This window comes from Pollachius pollachius (genome assembly GCF_949987615.1).
Source record: "Pollachius pollachius genome assembly, chromosome: 5".
In the NCBI taxonomy this organism is placed as follows: Eukaryota; Metazoa; Chordata; class Actinopteri; order Gadiformes; family Gadidae; genus Pollachius; species Pollachius pollachius.
In genome coordinates, this window is record NC_136938.1 from 13,262,460 (window position 1) to 13,269,047 (window position 6,588).

Consider the following 6,588-nt stretch of genomic DNA (forward strand, 5'->3'; position numbering starts at 1 on the left):
TGTGAATTAGGCCATATTATAAGGGCCATAAACTGAGCAATTTGAAGTTTGAAATTCATGTGGTCATGCATCTGTCTCAGACTTCAAACGTGCCGTCAAAATATCAACTCGTCAGGTGCAAATGCGCTCATGGCTCTTAAAGGTGATGGGAGATTGCACTCTCATTTGTGCACGTAACACCCAAAACACACCTACGGATATTCCAACTAACCCATTTAAGATTTGCATCGGGCGCAAGAGTCATTTACAGCCGGTATAATTGCAACAGCGCAAGAGACCTGCCCACAAAGCTACTTGCGTTTTGCGCTTCTCACTTGCATTGCAGACCGTTAAAATAGGGCCCTAGGTCTGTTAAGCAAATTTATCAAATATTACGGATCGGATTTAGCATGACATTCACTTTTTGACTGAGATAATTTCTGTTTTTATCCACCTGGTTACATTATGAGCCATGTCAATGCGGTATTTCATTCTCTCACCTGAAAATAACCATCACCTTAAAAAAAATACCTTTTCTGTTTATTAGCCATGAATGTGATCTATCATACTAAAAATACTTCTAATATATGAGAGTAATGCTTCATACAAGCATTTAGAAACAGTGGTTCTCTTATATTATTAAAGAGCTTAGTGCAATGGCTCCCCTTTAACCGTAGATTTCCTTTTTTTGCATGTTAACGTACAGAATGAATTGGACTTATTTGTTAATGCACCTCTGGTTCATACGTACACACCAGACTATGACTGAATTACTTGGTGAATACTCACTCCGTTGACTGGATAGGTCCTCCAGTCCAGCTCCCCGAGAACTGTGGTCGTATCCAGCAGCACCACTGGGAGAAAACACACACACACACACACACACACACACACACACACACACACACACACACACACACGTAAAATATTGTCAATATTAGTCATTTCATTATAGTGGTTCTTTCATTAAGGGTTGGTTAGTTAGCTATTTTCTATCTAATATAGTGGTTCAAATTAAAATAAGAAGAGGTTAAATTAAAGTATGTTTCGGTCTAATAAGGTGCAATGAATGGATTTAAATTTGCCTGAAGATAAGAGGGTAGTTTGACTCAGAGCAGGCAAGCGAGAGAGACGGAAACTGAGAGGGGGAGAGACAGAGAGAACAGGAGAGAGAGAGGTAAAGAGACGAGATGGACAGACTGATAGGTGCTGAATGATGAAAGCAGAGTGAGGGACAGGAGAGTGGAGGCAACAAAATGGAGAGAGGGAGAGAGGGAAAATTGGGAGACAGAGATAGTGAAGGAGAGAGGGAGAAATGGAGGGAGCGATGAGGAGGTTGCAGAGGAGACGTAACAAAGGAGGGCTGAAAGTGTTGAGTGGAGAGCGTTGGGCCCAAAGCGCTTATCAAACTGTCAGAGACTCTCGGCCGGAGCCCTCCAATACTTATCAGGTTCAGCCAGCTATGAAATCACGGCTCATGCCACGTGTCCCGGACAGGTATATGGCCACCCGGACAGCGATTCTGCTGCCGGAAGGCGATTCAGCGGCCGGACTCTCTCCAGCAGACAGAACCGTCCCGAAACTCACAATGAGATCAATCAGCCCAACAGAAGCCCCCGACCCTGGTAAAGCCTTGTGATGTAGACATGATACCCCTAACCCTGAAAGGTCTCAGAACTCCAGGCTGGACTTACGCATGCATGTGTGTGTGGCTGTGTGTTTGTGTGTGTGCGTTTGTATGAGTCATGGGTAGTTTGTGTATGTGTTTGTGCCAGTGCACGAGACAGTACGTTGACATACACAGCTTAATCCGATTAAAGCCACAGTTTGACTATGCTCCTCAATCGGACACCTGCAATTGTCCGAGTATACATGCCGGTGAGAAAATCGATTCATTGGCCGGGGCATTTCATATCCCGGTACGATAGGTGGCGCTGTACCCAATTCCACTAGCGGTGATAGAGCCACCAGTTGACCTCTTTACGTCACTAGCAACAACAAACTCAGGCGGCATTCGAGAAAGACGTTTTCAGTAGACAGCTGTCAGTTCCCTTCGGGTCCATGTCATTCCTCCGACGCTCCATTGTTCCGACCTCTCGGCCGTGTGCGGACTCCTCCGGCGGCGGCAGAGCCGCTCCTCCGGGAGTCCGGCAACAATCCCTTTCTTCTCCATGTCGTGTTTCAATCTGGACTTCAGAGTCAAAGCCAAAGTTCCTTTCCCCCAATTCCTTCTCCACGATGGCCGAGATAACCCCCACTACGAGTCTTTACTTGTTGCTGAAGTACCAGAGAGTCTGAGAACCCGACGCAGAATTTGAAGGGGACATTTTATGAAAACAACCCTTTTCCTGGGATTTGGGGTGTTGTTTTGGGTCTCTGGTGCTCCCACACGCATACAAACTTTGAAAAGTCTGTGCATGATTTTTTTAGTGAGATATGCATTTCTGAAAGTACCCCGCCTACAGTTACCAAACGAGCGAGTCAGTTTCGGCGCCCCCTCCTACGTAGGAAGGGGGCACAGTTGAATATTACCTCCCACTTCCCCACTCCCCTCCAATCAGAGCAAAGCTACGATTTTGTGGACCAGCGGACGAGCAGCTCCGGCGGGGGGAACTCGGCGGCAGCTTAGCTCCGGGAGTACATTCCCTTTCTCTGCCGGACTACCGCCGAGCTCCCCCCGCCGAAGCTTCGGCGGCAGTCCGGATGAGGAGACATGGAGGAGAAAGGGAATGTACTCTCGGAGCTGAACAGCCAGACTGACACCAAGCTACCCCCGACAGACTTTGCAGCTCTTGGAGGAACCCCGCCGGAGCAGCCGGAAAGCTTCGGCAGCAGCTCAGCTCCCGGAGTACTGCCGCCGCCGAAGCTTCGGCGGCAGTCCGGCAGCTCAGCTCCCGGAGTACAATCCCTTTCTCCTCCATGTCGCGGTTCATGGACTTCAGAGAGTCAAAGTCAAAGTTCCTTTCCCCCAATTCTTCTCAACCATGGCCGAGATATCCCCCACTACGAGTCTTTCCTTGTTGTGGAAGTCCCAGAGATGTTAGACGCAGTCTTTATGATTCATAATATCATCCAAGGCGCACGTAACTTTTGGCTGTGATATAAGATATAGTATTATATAAATACCCATATATAATATTATTATTATATTATATTATATAGATATAGAGCTTCAGGAGTCCGCAAACGGCAACAATCCCTTCTCCTCCATGCTGTGGTTCACTCTGACAGCTCATTGGTCAATGGGCAGCAGCTCATTTGCATTAAAGCTACAGACACCAGAAACAGCGCATTCTGAAGGGACTGAAACAGAGGTGAATAGCAGTAGGCAAGATTTTTTTTCCTAAAAGCTATATCCAGCAAACAGCTTCAAAAACATGTTTTCTGGAACTCAAATACTATGTTTACTTGTTGTGAAAAGGCCATAATATGTCTCCTTTAAGATTCATAATATCAGAGAATATCCCCTTCGGTTCGGCAGCGGCGCAATGAATGTATAAAGATCGTAGAAAAACATTTTGACAGATGTGCCCGAAGTTACTACTTAACAACCTTGTTGATGACCAACATATAGAAAGGCATGTACTTTTAATTCAGCCTTCGGTGAAATTGAAGTGTTACAGCTTTCCTGTCGGCTCCCAGACCGTAGTCGAGGAGCACAGGAGAGACGTTCCCTCAAGGGCCGATGTTCTCTCGGGGGTAACACCCTTCACTTTGACCGGCGGTGGGTCTGCTTATAGGTCGGAAAAGTACACGTTTGCACAGACACAACCGGACTCGTTCATTCACTAAAATGACACGCGCACCCGCTCGCTCTCCTCACTCATCCACTCACTCGCTGAAGTCACACACACACACACACACACACACACACACACACACACACACACACACACACACACACACACACACACACACACACACGCTACTCTCATAACAGAAGCGTAGTGTGTACTGAATGCATGTTGATGATGATACACTTCTTAGAGGGGGTAACTACATTGGCACGACACAAAAATAATCATAAGCGAGGTCTGAGCGAGCACAGTAGCATTGTTTACCGATCATGGAAGTATAAGTTACTAAACCCCCCGATGATTCTCTATGTGTGATCTTTAAATTACATTCCTCCTGCCATCTAGGCAACAATTATTTAACATTTTTTTATTATTTATATTATTATTTTAGATTAGTTTGTCCCTTTTTGGCCTGATACGGAAAAAAAACAAAATTTTCATTTTTGTATTTTAAAACAAAAATCATAATTACCACTCTTTTTAAATATATTTTTTATGTTTCTGAAACGGGAATCAAATTACCAAATATATACACATAAATGGTGAACCGCAATGATCGCCAGCAGAGGAATGTAAGTTATTAAGTGCACGCGTCCAACAGCTGAACCTACAAATCCCTCGCCGACTTTAAGTGATAAAAAGTCCTCACAGTGCCTAAAAACCATCAACGTCATTCATGTTAAGTAAAAGGAAAAACTTCGGACACGAGAAGTTAACGGAGCTGTGCACTGAGCCCTCTCGGATGCCGGGCCGAAACAACTTTTGTTCCAGTACGACTCCTTTCAGCTGCCAAACCCTCCTTCTCCTGCAATTACTTTTTTTATAAAACGTTTGAGGTGGCATTTTGAAAAGAGAAAACTTACATTTTATTAGTACATGGTATAAAGATAATTATGAGCCTTTGATTGATATCCAGACATTTTTTGCGGAGACACATTCTTGTTCCCCACTTTTATATATTGGCGATATCTACTTCTGGGCCTCATGAATCGAGGGACCTGTCCACAGCCCGCTAAAACAACTGCAATACCAGGCTTGGCGGCTGAACACTGGTGGATTGCGAAAGTATGCACCAGTCCTGGGGACCTTGGCGACAACATGACTATCGTCTCCTTATACTTCCAGCTCACGGCCCCGGGAAAAGATCTCAAGCATGCGCAGAACGCAAAATCAGATTCCAATCAAATTGACCATAAGCATTCCACGCTTAATGCGACTATCTATCGAATAATCTAGGGGTCTTAACCCGACTATGAGTAACCCGATTCAATTCGACTTTAGTCAGACTAAGGTGTATACATGCATCTTAATAATCCAATCATAGTGAGACTAAGCCAATAATTGTGTGTCATGTAAACGCAAGTGTTATTGTGTGTGTGTGGACCCATGTGTGTCTGAATCATGTATGTGTGTGTCGCTGTATTGGTGCGTCTGTGTGTGTGTTGGTCTGTGTGTCGATGCATGTGTTGTTGCATGCATTTGTTGTTGGGTATGTGTGTTTGTGAGGTACAGATTGTGCATCCCTGCATGTTATTTCTGGCACACAGGTGCACCTTGGTGTGTTTGGATCAGGAATGCCCTCTGCAACCCCCCAAACTCCCCAACCACCTTCCCCACCCTGCCCCACTAACGCCCCTCGCGGTTCCCTCCCACTACAGTCCTTCTCATATTGCAGAGGAGCAGTTTCCCCGGTCTCCAGATACTCGGCTAATTATCATCTCTGCTCCACTACAGAACTTGACCCACTCTACACGGCAGAGGGCTGCAGCTCTCCCGCCTGTCAATCAAACTACCACTGGGACAGCACACACATCACAGGCAACACTGTCATTATAATTATTAGTAGTATTATTAGGGTAATGAGTATGATTAGCAGTAGTAGCAGTAGCAGCCGTGTGTGATTCATATAAGCAGCAAATGCAACACATGCCCAAGGTAGTTGGAAAGAATGAGCACATTTTTATTGGAAACATTTATCAATGCTTTGTCACATTGCTAAATAACCTAAATATTATTCAGGTTGAAACATAAAACAATGAAATATGTGTTGTTTGTATTAGCACACCTCAAGTAGCACTAATAGTAGTACTTCTATATACCTATATTGGTTATAGCAGTGCTACTTATTACCTATATTATTTATAGTAGAAGTGGTACTAAAATTATTTTGATTTCTAATCTATTATACGTTGTGGTACAACAATGCCACCTCGTACTGCTCTGTTTAAAAGGAAGTATAAATATTCTCAGGTCAATGTATCGTGATGACAGGACTATGAAAAGGGTATCAAACCCCTTGTGTCTACTTTATTTTGTAAAAGCCAATAAATAAACCTACGCTAAACACTTTTTAAACCAGTTGAGAAATTCCTGCAAAATACACATCACATAGCGGGAAGATAAATAAAAACAAAATCAGGATTTCATGTAATCTGAAACAGCTCTAACATATTGATCATACAGGACAGATTGCCCCAGATTGACATCACTAGATTATAATAAAGACATTAAACATTTTTTATGTATTGCATATCGAACTACACCCACTCAGCAAGATATAGATAGGGAGAAAGAGAGAGAAATTAAGAGAAAGAGATCGAGGCAGAAAGAGAGGGAGAGAGGGAGAGAGGAAGAGAGCGATAGAGAGAAACAGAGAGGGAGAGAGGCACAAACGGTGAGAAAAATAAATAACAGGAGCGAGATTGATTTTCTACACAGGACGAGAAGAGGTTGTTTGTCTGATAATAAATACACAATGTTCCATCCCCCCCAACCCCCTCAGTCCCCCGTCATCATTCGATGCCTCCTCCTC